Source organism: Pseudorca crassidens, chromosome 2 (genome assembly GCF_039906515.1).
Source record: "Pseudorca crassidens isolate mPseCra1 chromosome 2, mPseCra1.hap1, whole genome shotgun sequence".
In the NCBI taxonomy this organism is placed as follows: Eukaryota; Metazoa; Chordata; class Mammalia; order Artiodactyla; family Delphinidae; genus Pseudorca; species Pseudorca crassidens.
In genome coordinates, this window is record NC_090297.1 from 98,265,040 (window position 1) to 98,288,181 (window position 23,142).

A 23,142-nucleotide genomic window follows, 5' to 3' on the forward strand; every position below is an offset into this window, starting at 1 on the left:
GGTTACTGGTAAAGACGTGCAGAGCTCTGGGGCCCAGGTGGGAGGTAAGGAGGGCAAAGGGAGAGCAGATAAAAATTTTTTCTGTTAGAAACATGATAAAATTATCAAATGTACATCAAAAATAAAATTAGTGACTTATGATTCTATTTAATCTGTAATCATATAAGACTTATGATCTTTTCATCAAGACAGAGAATTAAAACCCACCACTGCCATATACAAATAACTTGTGTCACAACCAAACATTTAGTCACTCTGCCTCTTACACCTCTGAAAACGATATACCACAAGACACAGAAGAAAATTTACAGACATGATCTGACATTTTTAATAGAATGCAAGAATACAATGCCTCTAAGAAACATGAACAAAACTCAGTACACAGTGAAATAAAAATTAAAAAATACAATTCAACCAGAGATGAATGATATATGGAAAATTTGAAGGAAGGTAAAAATGTATACTAGAAGAATTAGAGTCTACTTTGGAGGTAGTAAAAACATGGATTTTTTTTTTAATTGTAAAAAGCGAAGGACAAATTTGAGAAACACTCATAGAATTTAGAGGCAAAGGGCCAAGATGTGAAAATGAGAAAGGACTAAAGAACACCATAGGCAGGCGAGTTGAAATGAATTGGGAAGGGGAATGAATAAGAGAATGTTAGAATTTTAGTCTTAAAGAGGGGAGACACCTAAAGATAATGTTCCACAGTTGATGTAAAGCATTCAGTGAGATATAAAAGTAAAAGGACAGAAAGCATAAAAATAAAAAGTACATTTTAGAAATTTAAGAGTATTCAATGAGGTACCTACGCCTTCAAACACTGGAGATGACTTTTTAAGAGCAAATGGAAAAAAAGTACAAATACCAAAAGATGGGAAAGGAAGTCTTAAACAACCTAAGCACACGCAGTGGACGTTCATTTTTCCTGGCTGCTCAGCATCTGGGCTCTTGTTCCTGTGATGGAAGCTGAAGGGATCAGAGCATCCTTTCCCTGGTACCTGGCCAGGCTTGAATCTTGGGCTCAGGCAGTCAGATGCTACAACCCCTTGCTCTGAAATCTGAAGAGTGGCACGAAGTGCAGGTAATGTCAGTGATTGTTTGGGGGTAGCATATGAAGTCAAGAGTCCAGCAGTAAGAGTGACCAAAAACAGTGCTGTCCAGGGGTGGCAGTAACAGGGATACAGCGACAGTGTCCTGCATGTCCCCAGCGTATGATCTCATGATCTCAGCTCTGTCTTGCCTTCCATAGTGTCTGCTTATTCTCTAAGCCTGGTTCTCTGTCTTTCCAGTCATCCCACAACATGTACTTTTTCTGCCACGTTAGGTAGATTAGGTTTCTGTTGTGTACAAATAGGAACTCAACTGTTATAGCATAAAACAAAATGACAGCAGTAAACCCAAAGAGATGTTATCAAAACAATAATAAGTAGATCTTAAAATCTTTTTCAAAAGATGAAAAACCACAAGTTTAAAAATTTTAAACTCAAGAGAAACACCTAAAACACACTAGCTCAGAAAGATGAAAAGTAAAAGGGTTAGTAAAGATATATCACATAAATGCCAAATTTCAAAAAGCAAAGGTGGGATGTTAATATAAGTCAAAGTTGATATAAAAGAAGGATTTAAGAGGCCTCAGAGGTTAAGTTTATATTTTTATTTATTTTTAGCCACACAAATTATTGCCATGAGAATAAATTATTACAAAAATTAAAGCAATACAAAAATATATGGAATAAAATGTGTAAGTCCTCCTTTCAATTCTCCTACACTTACTCCCTTCCTGAGAGGTAACTTCTGCTAAGTACTTGGTATGTATATTTCTAGATCATCATGCATATATACACTCACATAGTCACAAGCATATGACTTGGGGATTTTGTCATGTCGCGGTAGTGGCAGTTGAGTTGCATCTCTGAGAGCTGGCCGCAGCCTCCAGCCAGCACCTTCAGGCTCCTGCTTTGTTTGAGCCAAGCTTGTGCTCTCCCTGGGCAGTGCCCAGCCCATCACTGAGCACAGAGGGAATCCTAGGGCATGGCCATTTCTGCCCACTATGGGACTCCTCTAGGAGCAATCTGCCCCAAACGTCCCGTTGCACTGGTGGAGACTTTCTCGGAGCTGCGCCCCAGCCTCAGGCTCTTCCTAGCTGGTCTCCTTCCTTCCTCTTCCTTCACAGGGTCCCATCTGCATCATGGTTTGAAGACTTTTCCTGCCTACTCCAGATCTTCCTTCACTGTGTCTTTCAGGAGCATTCCTTCAATTAATCTGTTGCACTTCTAACCCCATGTTGGCATATGACACAGTTGAGTCCAGAAGTGGTCCAAGAAAAGGGGCTGAGATGGGGCTTTGAAACTGGCTCTCTCACTACTCAGAGAGAAGGGAGGTCCCTGTTGGGTGGTATGTGGAGCCGTGGATAGCCCTTAGCACAAGGTAAGGGCTCCATTGTTAAAAATTTCACAGTGCTGACCTGGGAAAACATCTCAAGGGAGAGGAACATCCTGGCATCTAAAGGGTGCAGAGGAGCAAGGCATACAAGATCAGTGGGATCGGTTGGTTATTACAAAGTTGCATTGTTGTCCTACAGAGGCACTCGGCATACCTGAGGGTTAACCCTTAAAAACTCAGTTTGAGGACCAGGGGTTTCTTTGGTAGAGGCCCTTATCTTCTACAGTGGGAGAATGGGTCCAACTCAGGAGCTCATAGTTAGGGTCATGTGGTTTCAAAGACAATTTAATGGCTCGGCCAAGGCAGTTCTGTTATGCTGAGGTTAAGGCCCTTCCTGGGAAAACCTGGGACACTGAGGCATTTAGGTAGACACCTTGGAGGACTGTGTCTCTGCAGCCTCCCTTTAACCCTCAGACCCAGCAGAATGGTCCCCCTTCCCTACTTAGAGCTGGGACTTCCCCCACATGGGAAGATATTGCAGAGGCCTCTCTCATACAAGGCAACAAGGCCACCCTTCAAGAGCTGTCCCTACTTCCTCCTGGCTGCCATTCTGATAACTCAGGGTAAATCTCAGCATGACCAGCTGGGGAAATGATGGGCCCGAGAAGGGAGGAAAGAGATTGTACTCTGAAGAAGCCATGAGAATCAGCTAACATGTTCAGGCAGGAATCAAGGAAGTAGCCACAGGGTTGAATTTTTAGGATGCATGCTCTAGGGGACATAAGGCTGGATGCACAAAGATATGTTGACTTTGGGGCACTCTCTCAGGAAATGAAATTTAACACCCCGGTGAGGACTCCAGGGGACAGGACAAACTATCTACTAGGGTGACTCTTAGAAGCTTAGAAAAAAGTGAAGGCCCACACTGAGCAAGTTGAAATACATAAATTGCCGTGGCAGACGGAAGCAAGGATAAAAGACTTAGGGAAGTGAGGCCAGAAGACCCACTTAAGGATTATATGACTTGGAGGGGCTCAGGCCATCAGGGGTGTACTTGTGATAGGGGTGCCTGCGTCACTCTAAAGTTCAGTTGTGGCTCCCCTCTGCAGGCCAGGGCTAACGGTAGGAGAAGAAGTCACAGAGCTTGGTTGATTAGCAGTGAGGGTGATGTCCTCCAAGTACCCTCAGTCTAAGCAATAGAATTAAGTGACAGTGTTTAACCACCAGAAGCCAGAAAGTTGCAATTACTATAATGACTGGCACAGTCGGGGTGACAGCTAGAGTATCCTACATGTAGAGAGTACAAAACATGGTGTTCCTAGAGGCAGCACAGGTGGGCAGCCAAAAGGGCTCTGCTTAATATACGCGATCAAAAGGAGGTAAGAACTGCTATCAGGAGGAGGAGGAGGTCAGTCGCTCCAGTCAAATGTCATGACTCCTTGCAGAGACAATTTTCAGATCTGGAAATTCTCTGATGATGTGGGCGGGACCCCAGGATGAAGGAGCCTATAACAACATGGCAAGTATATGCCATAAAGACTCCCTCGGGCTTCCCCGGTGGCGCAGTGGTTGAGAATCCGCCTGCCGATGCAGGGGACACGGGTTCGTGTCCCGGGCCGGGAGGATCCCGTGTGCCGCAGAGAGGCTGTACCCGTGAGCCATGGCCGCTGAGCCTGCGCGTCCGGAGCCTGTGCTCTGCAACGGCAGAGGCCACAGCAGTGAGAGGCCCGCGTACCGTAAAAAAAAAAAAAAAAAAAAAAAAAATCACCCCCTTGAAGACTCCCTCAGTCCTTCCCCCAAAAGGACCCATAGACATTTACTTGAGTATGTACGCCGTGGAAAATTGTAAATACCCAGACACTTCGAGGACCACTGGACACTAGGTCCAAGTTAACAATGACACCCAGAGCTATACAGATGGTCCCTGACTTACCATGGTTCAACTGACACCTTTCTGACTTTACAACAGTGCAAACGCAATACGCATTTAGTAGAAACCACACTTTGAATTTTGATCTTTTACCATGCTCGTGATCCATGGTACCACATTCTCACATGATGCTGGACAGCAGCAGTGAGACACAGGACCCAGTCGGCCACATGAGGGTAAACAAATGACACAGTTGCACCCATTCTGTACCCTTATACTCATTCTGTTTTTTGTTTTCAGTACAGTATTCAATAGATTACAGACATACCTCAGTGATATTGTGGGTTTGGTTCTAGATATTGCAATAAAGCAAGTATCACAATAAAGTGTATCACAGTTTTTTTGGTTTTCCAGTGCACATAAAAGTTATGTTTATACTATACTGTAGTCTATTAAGTGTGCAATAGCATTATGTCTAAAAAAACAATGTGCATACTTTAATTTTAAAATACTTTGTGGCTAAATAATGCTAACCAACATCTGAGCCTTCAGCAAGTCATTATCTTTTTGCAAAAGTAACATCAAAGATCTCTGGTCAAAGATCACCATAACAAATATTATAATAATAATAAAGTTTGAAATATTGCAACAATTACCAAAATGTGACACAGAGACACAGAGTGAGCAAGTGCTGTCAAAAAAATGGCACTGGTACTTGCCCAATGGAGGATTACCACAGACCTTCAGTTTGTAAAAAACACAGTATCTACCAAGTGCATTAAAGTGAAGCACAATAAAACAAGATATGCCTGTATGTGAGATATTCAACACTCTATTATAAAACAGTCTTTGTGTTAGATGATTTGGCCCAACAATGGGCTAATGTAAGTGGACTGAGCACATTTAAGGTAAGCTAGGCTAAGCTATGATATTCTGTAGGTTAGGGGTTTTAAGCATTTTTGACTTATGATATTTTCAACTGATGATGGGTTTATTGGGAGGTAACCCTGTCCTAAGCCAAGTCAGCTCCGTACCTTCATCATGTATGAGTTGGGAGGTACGTAGGCACACCTGGTGGTCATTTCCCAGATCACTGAGTGTATCATTGGGATTGATGTAACTTGCAGTTGGAGTAATTTCCACAGTGGGTTCCTGGCCTATGAGGTAAGAGCTAGTATCAGGGGAGGACCAAGTGGAAGTCTTTGAAACCGCTCCCTTTTGGCCAACATAGTAAATAAGAAATAAGATAGCATCCCTGGAGGAATGGCAAAGATTAACTGATGCAGGCATGGTAGTGCCTTTCATATTTCTATTTAACTCTCCGGTCTGACCCTGGGAGAAACTGGATGCATCCTAGAGAATGACTGTGGACTCCCACAGGCTCACCCAAGTGGTAGACCCAGCCCCAGCTGCTGTGTCAAATGTCTTTACCAGAGCAGAGTACTAAGGTCTCAGGCACGGAGTATGCGCCCACTGATTTGGCAAATACATTCTTTCTGTTTTAAGTATAGTTGATTTACAATATTATATTAGTTTCAGGTATATGATATTTTTATAGATTATATTCCACTTAAAATTATTACAAGCTTATGGCTATAATTCCCTGTGCTGTACATTATATCCTTGTTGCTTATCTACTTTACACATAGTAGTTTTTGTCTCTTAATCCCCTACCCCTATCTGACCACCCCCCTCCCCCTATCTGACCACCCCCCTCCCCACTGGTAGCCACTAGCTTGTTCTCTATATCTGTGAGTCTGACAAATACTGTATGATATCACTTATATGTAGAATCTAAAAAATAATACAAATGAATGTATATGGCAAATACATTCTCGTCTGCCTCAACAAAGGAAGAGAATCAGAAACAGTTCACACTTCCATGGAACAGACCATATTAATTTTCAGTTTTGCCCTGGCCTATTTTACTCTGCTACCTTCTGTCATAATATAGTCCAAGGAGATCTGGAAAATTCCGGTCATGCCACAGAACATCACATTGATCCATTCCATTGATGACATCATGCTGATTAAACTGTGTGAGCAAGAGGCAGCTGATATACAGGAGGCCTTGGTTAGTCATATGCGCTCCAAAGGATGGAAGATACACCCTAAGAAGATTCAGAAAGCTTCTTTTTTCTTTTTGTCTCACACTAATAGTCAACATCATACTTGATTATAATGTCTTAGATAAAGCCCCACTAAGTTTCAGAAACAGTATAAGGATTCCTGTTATCACCACGGTTATGTATCACTGAAAGCCCTAGCTAATTAAATAAAACATGATGTGCAAATAATAAAAAAAAATAACTAAAATTTTATCGTATGCTTACTGTAGTTCAGGCCCTGCTTCAAGTGCTTTTCCGGTCTTGCTTAATTCATACAATAACCCTTTGGTTATTGATACCATTGGGGGTGGCACCATCATTATACCCATTCTACAGATAAGGAAACAAGTCACTGAAAGGTTAACTAATTTACCAAAGTAGGTAAAAGTAGTAAATATTGAAAAGCAAGAGCATGATTATCACAGTTTGCAGATTCCATGATCGCCTTCCTAAAAAGCCTGAGGATTCGCTGAAAACTGTTACAATAGTCCTACTAATGACAAAACACCTTCTCTCCCACCCCTCTCGCTCTTCTCTAGAATGCTACAAGAGTCATCAGGCAAGGCAGATGTTTAATTTAGCCCTGACAAGAGGGTAAGATGTCTGTCTTCCCCACTTACTCATCTTAATCCTTAATTGCCCCCCGTCCTCCCTAAGCAGTCTGTCTCATTTTTACTTTGCTCCCACTCACAATCAAGGGTTGAGCCCCAAAGACATCTGGAGTCTTAAAACCCAGTAATGATGAGCAGAAACAAACACGAAGCAATAAAATCCTTTAGAAATCTCTGACCATAGATGATATGCATCTATAAGGCCCTGAAAGCTCTGGTCCCCAAGCTTAATTACAGTGGAGGAAGGCAGGGTTGGCAGAAGTACATGCCTCTTTAAGACCCAAACTCAGACCTCAGCATTGACTGTGGCTGCCAGTGGGTCAGGCCCTAGACCCCAGCACCAACATCTGTGCATTCTCAGAGAGCCGAGCCCAGGGCCCGTAGCCTGCCTGAGAAGGATGCCTGCTGAGGCAGCTTAGGAAGGGCTCAAGGCAAACTGGGGCATCACGAGGACCCCGGCCATCTGTGGAGGCAGTAGCAGTGGATAAGGCGGGGAAAGGAATAAAGGGAGAAGCACAATAACTAAAACTGCCCCTAACAGGACAAAAGTCACTATCCTAAGGACATTGGGCCTTGGTCAGTATAAGGGCCCCTGACCATTCAGGAAACACAGTGTCAGAACGGAAAAATGATTGCACCAGGATACGAAAGACCTGCGTTTTTGTCCTCCCAGCCACAAGTAGCTGTGCATCTTTCGGTGACGCCCTTTATCTTTCTGAGTCTGCGTGCTGTATCAGGTGCTTGGGGGAAGTATTGCATAAGGCTGTAATTGAGATTGCTTAGAGAAATGTGAGGGGCCGATTTCCATGCTTTGACTTTATTTAACTTCAGTTTTCCAGCCTTTCTTGGGATGTGAGGCCCTAACAGCAGTCTGAAGTTTTGGACATTGTGCCCGATTAATCTTTGTTGTAGGATTTACCCTGCCTACTCTGTGGAAAACATCACCTAAACCACAGACTCTTGGAAGAGGAAATATTCTTCTGCATCCAGTACAGTGGGATTCAAGAAATGCATAGTTAAATCTGTAAGATGGACATGGACGTGCCTTCCCTGAGTATTTCGCAGGGTTGTCATGAGGATGGGAAAAAAAGATATAAAAGTGCTTTGTAAATTGCAAAGGCTCTACGAAGGTGAGGGGCTTGTTATCGTTATACTGATATTTCTTAAAATCACCTCTCACTCCTCCCTGCTAAGCCACCAGCACCTGGGCATGATGATGCCTTTCTCAACAGTCTTTGTGAGGATCATGGGAGACAACGTGTGTACAGCATGTGTAGGGCGCTCAGCCAATAAACATTAGGCAAGACCACGAGTGGGATTCCAGGGGCTCAGACCCTCCCGCCCCCTGCCCTGCAACATTCCCTTTTCATTCTTCTGTGACCTGAAGGCATTTGCAGACAGACCAGTTCTGAGCCTGGAAACCTGTTTCTCACTCTGCCACTTTCCCTTCTCTCTCCTTAGCATCTTTCCATCTCCACACATGTGTCCCCAACATAGGAGGTGCGACACATTTTGCCTTTGGAATGTGTGAACCCTCTTCTGCCCATAGGCAGGGAAGGAGGGGCCTTAAAAAAGACATCACGGTTGACTGCCCATTTGTCCTGTCCTGGGAAGTGTTTAATCATGTCAAGCCATGACTGCACTTTCCACCTCTTCCTACCCCTTCCAAAACGATAACGAGTACATTTCACACCCAACCTATAATCTGTAGAATCTAAGCCTGTGAGAGGCTGTTGGCCAAGCTTATGAGGGAAACTGAGGCAGAGTGAAGCAGTAAAGAGTAAATAGTAGGGGAGAGGGAATGATAGGATAGAAGATTCTTTCCTTAATCATAAAATCACACTGCTTCCTGGGCCCCATGGGCCATGTTCAGACAAGACTTGGGAGTGAAGGGCAAGGAAGACTCCAGCCGTGTGCCCTTGGTAAGCAGGGCACATACCGGGGGAGGGGGTGCCTAAAGCACAGCCTAGGAGCCCCATCAAGTAGGAGTGCCACCCTAGGAAGTAACTGCGTTTCTAAGGAGGCTGGATGGGTTTGGAGCTATCCCAGGTCCTGAGCAGGAAGACCCCATCCATTTCCAAGTTTTGTTGGGGAGATGGGAGTGGGATTGGAGGGCACAAAAGTAAGGCAGCCCTGAGAGGCTAAGCTGAAATAGGAGGGAACAAGGCTGAATAAGGGTGAGCTCCCACTCCAGCTGCCTCCCGGGGCACTGCCAGCAGGACTTGTAAGTCCCAGAGACGTTTCCTGCTGGGAGAAATTCAGCATACAAGACGTGGAGATAAGCACCTGAATTATGACATGAGGGTGACTCACCTCTCAGGAGACCAGGGGACTGGGCAACCACTGAGGTTTGTGGGTGCGGTAGGGTGCAGACACAGAGAGAGAAGCTATTCTCCAACAATCTGTCTTCATGTTATAGCCAGTCCCTGAGGTGCCTTTGCCAGCCTGAAGATACAAGTGCAGCATCCCATATAATGCCTTTGGTTTTGAGTGATCGACACAGGCTCTGCCCTGTGCTCTTTTCACCTCACTCTCTCTTCAGACTTCATTTCTGCCTGGCATCCTCCACATAGGGCTGAGCATTTGAACTCTCCTGGCCAGGAGTCCATGGGCTCTGAACTCTGCTTCCTACTAGAAGGTGATGGCCAGCTGCTCCCAGGGCAGCCTTCTGTTCCTGGTTTACATCAGAGCGAGGGGACAAGCAGGACTAAAGCTGCCTTCAGTGACAAAGTTAGAAGCAGCCCCAGGCTGTAATCAAAAGCTCTGCCATGGAAAATATCCTGAATTCAAAGCCTGCCTTGAAGATGCAAGGGGCCACCTCATAAATATTCTGTCTGCGTGGCAACCGTTGCTTCATAGAGGGCAGTTCATTTGTGCTCGGTATCCTTAAGAGATCTGTGGTGCAGCCTACATTAAACGGGTATGAGGTTTCGTCTGTAGCCCATCTTTTCTGTAAATCTTTGGGAGGAATGGGTGCAACCTTTGACTTTCACTCTAAAAGGCCATATACCAGGGCTCTCTCCTCCCCAGCTCATCCTTCTCGGCCCCCTTGTCAGTCCTCCAACATGTTCTCCAACCTTTAGACTTAGCATGACTCCAGCTCCGCAAAACTACCTAGAATTTCTCTACAGGTAGCTGGAGAAGACAGTTACATATACTGTGTGATTTCACAGTCACTGAAAGATCCATTTCTTGGTGGTATTTCCTATGCCAGTTGCCAGAGTGTCTAAAATCTTACTAATAAGACACATTCCAGTAGGATAAGGCAAACTGTCTCCAGGAATACTCCATTTGGGTGAAAACACCCTTGCCAGAAAAAAAGTCAGTGGCCTGTCATTTATGTAAATTCACTTCCACTCTCCAGAATAGTACCTGAGCATTCCCAGGTAAGCCAGGGACATAAATACATGCGGTTCTGGATAAGTTCTGGATATTACAGAGGCAAGAAGGCAGTACTGCTATTGGTGGACATTACGGGTTAGGAGGTCAAGTTAAACTCTAATCCCAGCTGGGAGAACTTGGGCAAGTCACTCAACCTCTCTAGGCCTGTTTCCACCTAAAAACTCTCTCTATTCCAATTCTCAAGAAAATAATTAGAACTTAGTAAAAATGCTCTGAGAACATACGTACACTTCAACAATTATGTATTGCACGTCGACCATGTACTGGGTCTGAAGAGAGTAGCTGGAAATTCTCAGATAACTGAAACATGGTCCTTCAATGCAAGGTGCTTTGAGTCTAGTAGGACAAATGGTTAGCATCAGTGTACTAAGTGCATCAATAATAGATTATGCTCTATTAGGAGTATAGGAGATACTAAAAGAGCCATCTAACCCAGTCCCAGATTCAGGTGGTGGGCAAAGGAATTTTCCCCTGATTTGGAAGACTGAGTGGAAGAGACAAGGCAAAGGGGGCAGGCAGAGGGGAAGGCATCCCATGCAGAAGGATGCATGAACAAAAGTATGGCAATAGAATATTGAGATCTATGTGGGTAAGTGACTAATTAAGGATTTCAGGAGCTTAAATTATAAAGAATGGAGTGTCAGGAAATACGACAGAGAAATATACAGGAGTTAAGCCCTGGAGGGCCTTTTGTACTGTTTAAGAAGCTTGGAGTTCATGTTTCAGGCAATCCACTCCAGAAGGGTTTTAAGCAAGTAAGTGACATAGGCAGTTTAATTACGGGTCCCTCTAGCAGCAGTGTGACAAGCGGATCAGGAAAAGATGGAGTGTACAACGTTCTCTGCAAGTTGATGGCAACTGGAGGAGGCATGTCCAGCCCCTTTGACTTACGGTTTAACCAGGAGGCTGACTGAAGGTTACCATTGCTTAGAAGTTATGGCTGCTTGGCCATACACCAGGCTGGGGCCCCTGAAAGGACTTCTAACAGCATCTGCAGAGAGTTTTTCCAGTAGCTTTTTCTATGCCCAGATATCCTAGGCACAAAGAAACACCCTGGAGGGAAGTCTCTAGTGGGTTGCCACAGGTCTCTCTCCTGTGCCATTCTGGTCAACATGTTTGTAATAAATTGGATGAGATGCCAGACCTTTAAGTGACACAAATCTGAATGCAATAGAAATGTATTATATGATAGAATAATGACTCTAAAAATATTCTAACAGGATGGAACATGGTTAAAACCAATTGGATCAATCTAACCTGTTAAATGTTAAGCCCTACCTTTTTTTTTTTTTTTTGGCCACGCCATGCGGCATGCAGGATCTTAGTTCCCTGGCCAGGTATCGAACCCATGCCCCTTGCAATGGAAGCAAGGAGTCTTAACCCCTGGACTGCCAGGGAAATCCAAGCCCTACTTTTAGATTTCTTCAAAACTAATTGTTTAAGTACAAGATTTGGGATACCTGGATTGATGGCAGAAATATTTATTTGTTTGTCCAAAGCTTACTAAGAACCTGCTACAGGTCAAGCCTACAGCTCCCTGTGCTGACCTCTATCACCATACCTAGTACATTTTATTAAATTTAGGTCTATTTTCCTTCTAGGTGAGAAACTGAGCCTCAGCTTTGCATCCCAGAGCCTAAGGCAAAGTACAGAGAAAGGCAAAGACTTCTTGAATGCCTACATGTGCCAGAACTTTTCCATACACAACCTGTTTAATTCTTACAACAATCCTACTGTATTTATTTTTAGATGGCAAAATTAAGCCTCAAAGATGTTAACTAAGTTGCCTATGGTTTTATGACCTATATTTGAAAGCTGACATTGAACACAGATCCAGCTGATTCGATGTTTGATTCACTTTCCACAACACCACACTGGCTCCACATTACGTTAAAGCCCAACACTGTGCACTGGCATGGAGCTGTTGCCACATTGAACAACACTGATCCTCTCCTCAGAGCCTGGCAGTTTCGTAGGTTAAATGAGCAAGACCCAGGGTGGTGGGAGGAGGGGAGGCAAGGTGGACAAGCAAGTTAGAGTTGGTCACAAATTCCACGTGTACTTCCACTTAGATGTAGCTGCTGAGAAGGTAGCAGAGGCCACTCCAGTAGGAATGTGGAACTCGGAACAAGGGCTGTGATGGCCTGACTGTGCTCTGTTCTCCTCGAGCTACATCCAGACTCTGGTCCAGCTGCAGCCAAGACACCTGTGGGGGGAACAACTACCAACTAGAAATTATTCAGAAGATGTTCAGCATGGTAAGGGTCTAGAAAGCATGTCATATGAAGACTGACTTGGTGAGGGGGGGAGTAATATTTAACCTGGAGCCCGGAGAACAGGCTTAATAGGAAAACAATTATTGTCTTCTAATGTTTAAAGATGCAGTTGTATAGTTTTCCTGTTATATATGTAGACAATTATTGGTGTGTACGCATCGTGATTTCCGAATGCTGGAAAGGTTGTGAAAAGGCGACTAAAGTCTATTGAGTTTATTGCCAGGGGTCAGGTACTTTCACATTTCTAACCTAATTCTCATAATAGCCCTGCCCAGTCTTCTATTTTACAGATAAGAAAGAGCTTAAGAAATTTGCCCAATGTCACATTTGGTAAATAGCAGAGCCTAGACTTGTACCAAAGTTTGTTGTTGCCCTTATACAGCACCCTCTTGTTTTCCCCTATACTTTCCCTGTACGTATGTGTGGTCATACAGGGCATCTGCACTGGATGGCATCTTAAAGACCATTTTCCCACATGAAGAAGGGGGTTTACAAATTCAGGGAGAACTCCTCTACTCCTGTGTCGACTTCTACAATCCTACCAACCAACTATATCCTTCAGGCCAGAAGCCAGAACTGAGTCAAAGGCCCTTTGATGAAGTGACACAAACATGGGTCCAACTCCTTACCAAGACCTTCAAGGCCCTTTATAATCTTACCTCCGCATTCTCCTCTCTCAATATCTGACCTTCCCCCCGTCTTCCCTCCAAGCTCTCAACAAGATCACTTGCTTGCTTTCTCTCCCAGGCTTTGGTTGAAGCTGTTCTCTCTGCCTAAAATACATTTACCACACCCCTTTGCCTGCTGGGCACCTCCTTATTGTTTAGATCTGTACTTGGGTGTCACCACCTCTGGGTGACCTCCACCCTTGACTGGCTTCAGTGTCCTTCCTATGTCCACATATTGACCCCATGTCGATCTCTACCCTAGCACTTTTCCCACTGTTGGGGCTCTTCTGTAACCCCTTGAAGACGGGGACAGTGTCAAGGTCTTTTGTATCTTTAGGTCACAGCACAGTGCCTATTATATAGTACTGTCGAATGAATGAATGAACAAATGCATGAATGAATAAATGAATATGGACTTTGAGGTCAGGCAAAGCTGGGTTTGAAGATAGACTCTACCATTCACAGATTGGGTGAAAACCTTAGGCGATTTACTCAATCTCAGAGCTTCAGTATCCTTATCTGTTAATTGGGAATAAAAATACTGACATCATATGGGGTCACTGTGAGAATTCAACACATAAGTAAAGAAACTAGCAAACAACTCATGCAGAGTTAAGAATGATGAGACCAATGGAATACAATATTTGTAGAGTCCAAACTGATTAACTCACTAAAAAGATTTCTTATTCTGGAAGGCAGTTTTTTTCAATGCCAAGAATTACACAAATGTATTAACTAGCCAGCCCCCACTGCTCTTCTCCTGGGAGTGTGGCCACAGTGGTGCTGGTGCCCTGGGTTGGTCCAGGTGTGGGCATTTGACCCAAGTTTGTCCTGGGTCAGTTCCCCGGGTTTTCAGACTTAGAACAGAGAGCACTTCTGAACCATTTTGTCCTGGTGGCTTGGAGCTCAAACATGCCACAGTTGGAGCTCAAGGCCATGTTCCTGATGTGGAGAAAGCCACTCTGGGATGAATGAGAACAGGATGAAGAGTGCTGGCAGCCTGAGGGACCCCTGTTCAGAGGGTTCTGTAGCCAAGACATTCTAGGCTTCCCGGCAGCTGGGTTCTAAACATTTTAGTGACTGAATAAATGGATGCCCTCAAAGAATATTCACATTAAACTTACACAGCATAATAGTAGTGGGTCAGACAGACAGAACCACCAGACAGAACCAGGCAAACAGAACCTAAGATGGGAGTCAGCGTTAAGAAGAGCTTTCTCGTCCCTTAGGGATATAACGCTGACTCTTATTTCATATGAGCTCTCTGAGGGTCCCATGCAGAGTGAGCTTTGGTTGCTCTCAGCAGAAACCTGCCCATTAAGGCAATGGTTATAGGCTCTGTCCCTTCTCCGACTCGCTCTCCCATTCCCTCACACTGCTCTCTGGGATCACCTCCGCATAAACTCTCTGCACACTCTTCCTCTCTAAAACAATTCTCCAAGAAGAATACAGTAAAAAACGATGCTGAGACTAGGTCCCAAATTAAACACTAATCGATTTCCCTGATCTCCTTTTCCAAACGGCCACGCAGACAGCCACTTTTATTGCCGGCCGTCTGGTGACTTTAAGAATCTCTAAATAAAAAATTTTAAAAAAAAGACTCTCTAAATATATAAATACATTTTTTGTTAAGTCATTAAGCTTGTAAGAAATAAATTAATTAGCATTAGTATGTTGAATCACTTAGGTGTCAGTAGCTAATATGGCTAATTGGCATTTAATAAGTCTTTCTATCTAATTTGCTATGAATTTCATTAAATATTAATTAATTGCTTAGTTATTCTTTACCCAATTATTATATGTTAACATGCATTTAATAGCTTATTATTTGGGTGATTTTCCTGATGGCAAACAAGTTACCTGTTAATTCTGGTTTGAACAGATTTGGCACATTCCTAAAATCATTCTTTTAAACATAATCAATTAATAGATTAATTAATATAATTTAAAACCATTGAAAATGATCATCAGTTTACTATACCACAATCCCCTAGTTAAACTGGCACCATAAAGAAGGAAGTGGGAAAGAGGGAGATAGTGAGAGAGTTCTTAATTAATAGTTTCTTGTGGCTTATTCCTGCTTTGATCACGACGCTGATATTTCTACAGTCTATTACAAACTTCATTAAGTTTTCTGAGGTTTGTTTATCTGCTATCAGCATCAGTAACATACAATACTATCCTTACCAATGCTGTTAAGCTATTTCCTGGCTCCGATAAATAAGCACACCTTATAGCATAGTATTATTGGTCCACGTGTCAGTCTCAGAAGGCTCATTTACAGGATAATACGGCTGACACAAAAACCAATGCCCTGTGTTGGTCCAGCCACACTCAGAGTATTTTGTCAACACTCGGAGTGACATATTTAAGGAGATATGACTTACATCACGTGAAGAACTGGTGAAGAAATTGGGGCTTCTTAGCCAGATTTAAGAGAAAACTCCTGGAACAACAGACTCTCTCTCTTCAAATGTAATAAGGTTTGTGGAAGATATTTTAGTTTTTATCTTTTTTAACATATTGACTCAATTGAGAGCAGTAGGACCACAAGCCTGAAGTTAGAGGGAACAGATTTTGGACTCAGTAAGAGCTGTCTGAGGATGGAATGAGCTACCTCTGGAATAACGAGCTCCCTGTCACTGGAGAGGAGTTCAAGTGTAGTCTTGGCAATCGCTTGAGCAGATGGGACTCCAGCTTCTTCGGATGAGTGGCTGGAGGAGGTGACCTTTCTGATCCTTTCCAGGGCTGAGATCCCATGATTGTCATGATAAATTTCTTGCTCTACCATCTAGCCAGCCTGGGTACAGTCTTGGGCCCACATTATCTGGTTCACTTTTAACTACAGGAAAAACCTCACGGGTGTGTGAAAGCACCTTGAATTCAATTCTGCTCGGTAGCCTGGCTTTGAATGAGTCGCACCATCTTGATGGTAAAAGGCGGACTCGGGAGAACCTTTTGACTTGCTGGTTTCCCCTGGCAGGGCTGCACCCTGGCTTCCCTTCCTGTGTCCTCCACCAGCACCCAGTCTGTAGCAATGCTTAGCTGAGCCACTGGAGTAATTTATCTTTGACAGGATGGGACAGGAGGAAAGGCAGCACCTAGCAGGCAAATAAACTTAATGAAGTTTGTAATAGACTGCGGAAATACCAGCCTCGTGATCAAAGCAGGAGTAAGCCACAAGAAACTATTAATTAAGAACTATCTCACTATCCCCCTCTTCCCATTTCCTTCTTTACGGTGGCAGTAACAGCTCTAATTGTTCCCAGCTTTTCAAGGATTCAAAGGAGGCTTTTCTTTCTCCGATTTCAAAGAGCCACTGGAGGTCAAGTGTAGTCACTAGCTGGGCCCAAAGCCTGAACGTTCCAAGCTCTGCCCTCTAGGAGGGGGAGGTGCCCTGTGCCAAGTGCCTGCTCCCTCGTCCCCACATACACAACATTCGGCCCCAGAAAGTTCTTGCTGACCTTCCAAATCTGACTCGAGGGAAGCCTTCTCTGAGTGTGACTGCCTTCTCTGGGGCCCTGCTTCCTGCTTGCTGCAGTCTCAGGGCACTGGGTTTGTGTTGGCTGTTTGGACCTTGAAACTATTCCTGGACTTGCAGTGTATATACCTGGATTGCCAGTATAGCAATATAAATCAATGCATATGTCAGTATATAAATAAAAACATCTTAGATCTATTCCCTGTTGTTCTCTAATTAAAACCACCTACTAAGTGGTGCAAGTTGTACTGCAGGCCACTCATCAGACCACGTCAATAATATCCTATTTGTTTTTTGATTTTTAAACATTGCTTGTGTGACATTTTGTTTGATGCAGCTGTCACTAGCTAAATGATGGCCCTGACTATGATCAGATGTAGGGACTACGTCAAACTCTTCCAGTGATTTTCCTATTCAATTGCTAGTCAGGAGGTCCCCAGTGTTGGGAACTTCGTGCAGGAGTCACATCACGGTTGGGTGCACGCCTGAGGCCGGTGCTTCCCACATGGCCCAGTTCCCGGCATGCATTGTAGGTCCCACTGACCATGCTGCCACCAGCCCTGCCTACCTTGCCCCTGTTCCAGTGTCCCATCAACGCTGGGCCACTCTGGAGGAGGCAGAAAAGACTGTGTATAGCCCATGGTCTTGGTTTTCTCTGCAGTTGTTGGGAGTCCCCCATATTTGCCCTCCACCATTGTGGCCAACTCTGGGCAACAGCAAATAGAGGTTTATGGTCTCAGCCATTTATACTATTTACTAACTAGTATGGAAGTGGTTTAATGTTTCAATAACCAGTTCACTGTGCCTTGGCAATCGCTTGAGCAGATGGGACTCCAGCTTCACATATCCTGCCTCTGTCACGTCCCTAAGGGCAGGAGTTCTAGAATGCATCTGCCCTTGTTGGTAGTGACACCAAGTCGGCAAAGGGTCCCACAAGAGCAACAAATGACACAGCTGTTTTGCCAGCACATCAGGCCTCAAAAGTGATCTCCGCATTCTCCCTCTCCCAACACGCTTACAGATCAGTAGAGGCTCTGGTCTCCATTCTCTGCCTACCCTACCTGACATCGTACCGTAAGCACCGACCTGACCCTTCATATATTCTGATTTAGAAATATGATATAAGGAAATACAATAGAACATAATATAACCCCATGGATCTCTTCCTTAGGGGGTCAGAGGCAATCAGGGGCCACACAGACAGGAGTAGCCACAGCTTCTGTAAAAAACTCCACCTGCTCAGGAGATGGATGGCTATGGGGGGTAGGAGGCGGGGGGAGCCAGGAATAGGAAGAATGACTTAGGACTGCTGTCTAGTCGGGCAGGCCCTTGTTGTTGGAAATGGCTTTTTTGTTGCCTCTGTTGGTTGAAGCCTCAACACATGTAGAAAGATGAACTGGGGGTCTCCCAGCAGGGGCTGAGATTTTCTGCAGCGAAGATCACTAGCAGGAATAACTCCTCTCCATGCAGAGTATTTATCATCTGCACGCTTGGCCCCGGGCTGGGGGATCTGGTGGTTCCAAAGGAGAGCAGTGCGCAGTGTCAGATCAGGATGTTAACGACAATAAGCGAATCCAAAGCTATTATCTCTCCCTCCCCTCAGCCCCCACCCCCGTCCTCAGAAAAGTTGACCCGTTCAATTAGCTTAATGACATGCTGGGAGATGGTATTTCCAAACAGAGAAATGGCTGAACTGTGATCAGCTGGTGGCTGATGTGAAACTTGTCAGGCAGCCTCGGCAGTGGCACAGCGACCCGATCCGCGTGACACGCACTTTGGGGGAAGTGCTGTAATTCAGTCCTGACACCTGAATCAACGGCACCCATTTCGGAGAGCTGTCTTCCCGGGGAAACAGACAAGGTATTAGCCTCAAAGGGCTCAGCAGACTGTAGCAGTCTGATGTGTATCTTGCCCCCAGTCCTCTATCCCGCGTCTGTATGTCCCTGTTCCATCCAGTGAACATGCTAGCTAAGTGTGGGCTCTGAGGTCAGCCATGGGCTCAAATCCCGGCTCCACAACTCACTCCGTGTCATGCTGGGCAAGATGCTTAACCATTCACTGGCTCCTGAGAAAAACCAGTAATGACGACCCAGGTATTGTGGTGTAAACATTTCAAGAGATATGCTGTAAGGATTTCAGAACCGTACCCAGCACGCTGGAAACCTTCAATAAGCCTGGCCATTGCAGCTGTGTATTTGCTCTCTTCTCTCTCTTTTTCTGTTACTCTCTTCTCTTTTGGTCTGTGCCTCTGTCCCCACAGATCCATCACTAAACCTTCTCCTACTTTGGTCTTTCTCAGTTGGTCTCTGCTTTTAGCTGTCTCGCTCTCTCCTCCAGGGTGCCTGGGTCTCTGTCTGAGTCTCCATTTCTATCTCTGTCTCCCTTCTTTGCTCTTCAATATTTCCTGCAAGCCTAGACTCCTTTTCCATTCCTTAGACTTGGAGCACTATGGTATCAGAGGGTTTCAAATCCTATGCAGGGAAAATGAACTCTCTTGAATGGTAATCACCACCGCCTTGGTGAAGCTTGAGCTGAGAAATCCAGAATTTACTACTGTAATTATCTCGTCTGAAGCTGAGCCAGCTTGGCTGGGCTGGCAGAGCAGCGTGACAGTCAAGAGCCAGTTGCCATCCTCCCGCTGAGCACAGCCAAGCAGTCCAGCCCTCTGCTGTGTGCTAAAAATAGGCATCAGGGGCCAGGGCAGCTAAAAATACACTTCTTACAATGCAACCTTCCTGTGCTCCACAGGCTGAAGGCCAGCAGGGCAGGGGCTTCAGGAGCCCTGAGGTCTGCACCTGCATGGTCCCAGATGGGCAGGCGGAGGAGGGAGAGGGAGAAACACAGGCAGAGACCAGGGGCCTGCAGACCATCAGCAACTCGGGAGCACACAGCAGGCCACAGAGTCGGTCAAAGATGCCACGGAGCTGCAGAGCACACACAGGCAGTGATTTGGATCATGGCCTTGACCCCCAGAGCCAGTGGGGCAGGAGGTCAACACCAGGTGCCTGGGCATACCTAAGGACTTCTTCAGCATTTGTCTCCCTCTCTGATCTCTGCTCTTCCCCCCAAGACTACAGCTACCTTCAGTCTGCTTAGTAATTCTTCTGTTCCACCAGTTGATGCTTCCTTGTCCCTGGAAGGGAGAGGTTTCCTGTCTCAACCCACCTCCAAACATCCAGCCATCTAGAGCTACTATCCTCTCCAGGAGGAAAGATAGAAAGTTATCTTTGCTGTGTACTCACAGTAGTAATCCCAGCAGTGCTTTGAGACCAGTATTATCATCTTCCTCTTCTTGGAGATAAGGAATCCCAGGCTCCTGGGAAGCGAAGTAAGAGAAACAAAGAGAAGCAAAGTAGGTTGCCCAAAACTTCTCAGCCAGTCAGTGGTAGAGCCCGGATTCAAACTCTTTTGGTCCAACTGCAGATCCTCTGCTCTCTCCTCTACATCAGAGGTTCTTAACTGAGGGTGATTTTGCCCTGCAGAGAACACTTGGCAATGTCAAGAAACAGTTTTGGTGGTCCTAACTGTGGGAAAGGGTGCTACTGGCATCTAGTGGGTAGAGGCCAGGGATGCCGCTAAATATCCTACAGTGCACAGGACAGTCCCCTACAACAAAGAGTTATCCTGCACAAAATGTCAAGGGTGACGATGTTGGCAACACCCGCGCTACATCACGCTGCAGCATTTTCTCAATCCAAGTGGTTGGCAAACCTAGGCTGCATCAGAATTACTTGGGAAGCTTGTTAAAATCAGAGACTTGAGCCCCAGCCTAGATACTCACATTCCCTTGGTCTGTGGGGTGGAGACCTCCACACACTCCTCAAACCACCGCCTTCCAGGAGATTCCAATTTAGGTGTCTGGGCACCACACTGAGAAAGAGTTTCCAAGAGAAAAGTTGCAAAGGGCAGGTGGTGCCAAGACCCTGTCAGCTCCCCTGGTGCAAACCAATACATTGCTCAGACAGGATCATTTGGATTAGCAGCTGAAGTAAGAATGAGTGAAACCACAGGTGCATTGTCAAGATTAATATGCAGGCAGGTTCGAAATTGGAACGGTACCAGGTAACATCACGCCTGGATAGGAAGGCAGAGTAATATGAATTGACTAAAGACAAAGGGAAAACAAATGGAGGGTGACAAGCAAAAGGGGAAGCAGCAAGAGCTAATGGGCTGAGCAGCTAAGAATTCCTCCCAGCCCATCACCCAGACTGCCCACTTGGCTCTTTCTTCCTCGTCATCCAGGAAATATCTCCAGGACTAAGCTCCTAAGCATCTGGATGGATGATGCCCCCTGCTCTGTGTCAGTAACAGCTCTCCTATTGTTATCAGTTTGGTTCAACAGATGTTCACCTCAGACGGGGAAGACAAATGAGACACGACTGTAGAAAAGAAAAGCCACACGCTCTGAGCAACTTCACTCTAAAGGAAGGTTTATTATAGGAATCACAATTATGAGAGTGAGTAGAGGTGTGGGGACAGCTCAGCCTGGGTCAGAAATAAAGAAACCTGCCTTCTTGCCTTCCTTTCCCTCTTCCCTCCCTCCCTCCCTCCCTCCCTTCCTTCCTTCCTTCCTTCCTTCCTCAGGCATGCAAATTTGGTGACCCTGGTGGAAAGCGCCCTCCACCCAGACTACTAGAGAATCCCTGAGTGAGGGCTTATAGGGGATGTGTTTTCAGCCTGAAATTTAAGTTAGTGGCAGTTTCACCCTTGTCTCTGCTGCTCAGAATGTGGGACCTGGCAGTGCAGCAGGGTGCATTTATAGGGTTGGAGGTGTTATTGGAGAGAGATGGGTGACTCTCAGAAGAAAATGAGTTCATAAGAAAAATATATTCTTAACTGTCAGGCTGACAAATTGGGAAATCTTGACAGATCCAGAATTGTGGGGAAAAAATTATACCAAATAGTATCTAGATGCATCCTGCTTGTTGCAGATTTCTTTTTATTTTAATTAATTATTTTTTTTCTTTTTTTGGCTACATTGGGTCTTTGTTGCTGCACACTGGCTTTCTCTAGTTGCAGCGAGCGGGGACTATTCTTCATTGCGGTGTGCGTCTCTGCAGATTTCTACTATATGCCAGGTTACAGTAGCTGCTCAATAAATATTTGTTGAATGAGAGAATGAACCTTCATTGTGCCAATGGACATAAAGAATAATGAGTCCTCTTCTTAAAGTCCAATTTCTATCATATTCCCTTTATTCTCATATTGGCTATTTTATGCATCTTGAAAATCTAGAGAGATACCCAGACTCTAATACCTTTAAAACCCCCAACGTGTATGGCATCCAACGATTTAGAGGGTAACTTCCCAGCCCTTGTCAGTACCTATTGCCCATGGGAAATTGATAGACTTGGGTCCACCGTCCCATAGATTCTAAACTCTATAGCTCCAGGTGAAGGGACCAGGCATGGACCTAGCCCAAGCTGGGACATTCATGCATGCAACTCATTTTTATTGAATTCCTAGTAATGCAAGACACAGTGCTAGGCAGTGAGGATACAATGAGAACTAATAGACATGACATCTTTTCCTCTAAACTACATTCTAGTAGAGAATGATATTAATCAAATGGTGATGAAATTATAAAATTCAACTGTGATACTTGAATGCGCTGGAAGACAGTTATAGGGCAAGATGCTGAGAGTGCTTGACAAAGTTGACTGGGGGGATCGAGAAAGTCTTTCCTCGAAGAAGCACTATTTTAGCTGAAAGCAGAGGACTGAGTAGGATTTAAACATAATGGGGTGGGGGAGGGATAAATTAGGAGTTTGAGATCAACAGATATACACTTCTATACATAAAATAGATAAACAACAAGGACTTACTGTATAGCACAGGGGAATATATTCATATCTTGTAATAACCAATAATGGAAAAGAATTGAATATATATACCTGAATCACTTTGCCATGCACCTGAAACTAACACAATATTATAAATGAACTATACCTCAATAAAATAAAATACTGCAATCAACAAAATAAATAAATAAATACATATATACATTTAAAAAATTAACATAATGGGGTAGGAGGGTATAATTTTCCAAGTAGAGGCCCAACATTGGAGAGAGCTTGCCACTTTTAAGAAATTGAAAACAAGGCCACGGAATGGCAAAGGAGGAGAGGAAACCAATACAAGGCATGGATGGTTTAAAAATATACCATCATGAGTGGCTGCCCAGAAATTTTTTTCCCATCAAGTTTGCTCTCAGTGGCTGAACTAAAAGAAAACCAGTGTGGCAGGAATGGAAAGAGAGCAAAGAGTAAAGAGAGGCCCCCAAAAGATGAAGTTGGAGCGACAGGCCGGCCAGAAAAGGCAGGAAGTCAAGGATTTAAGAT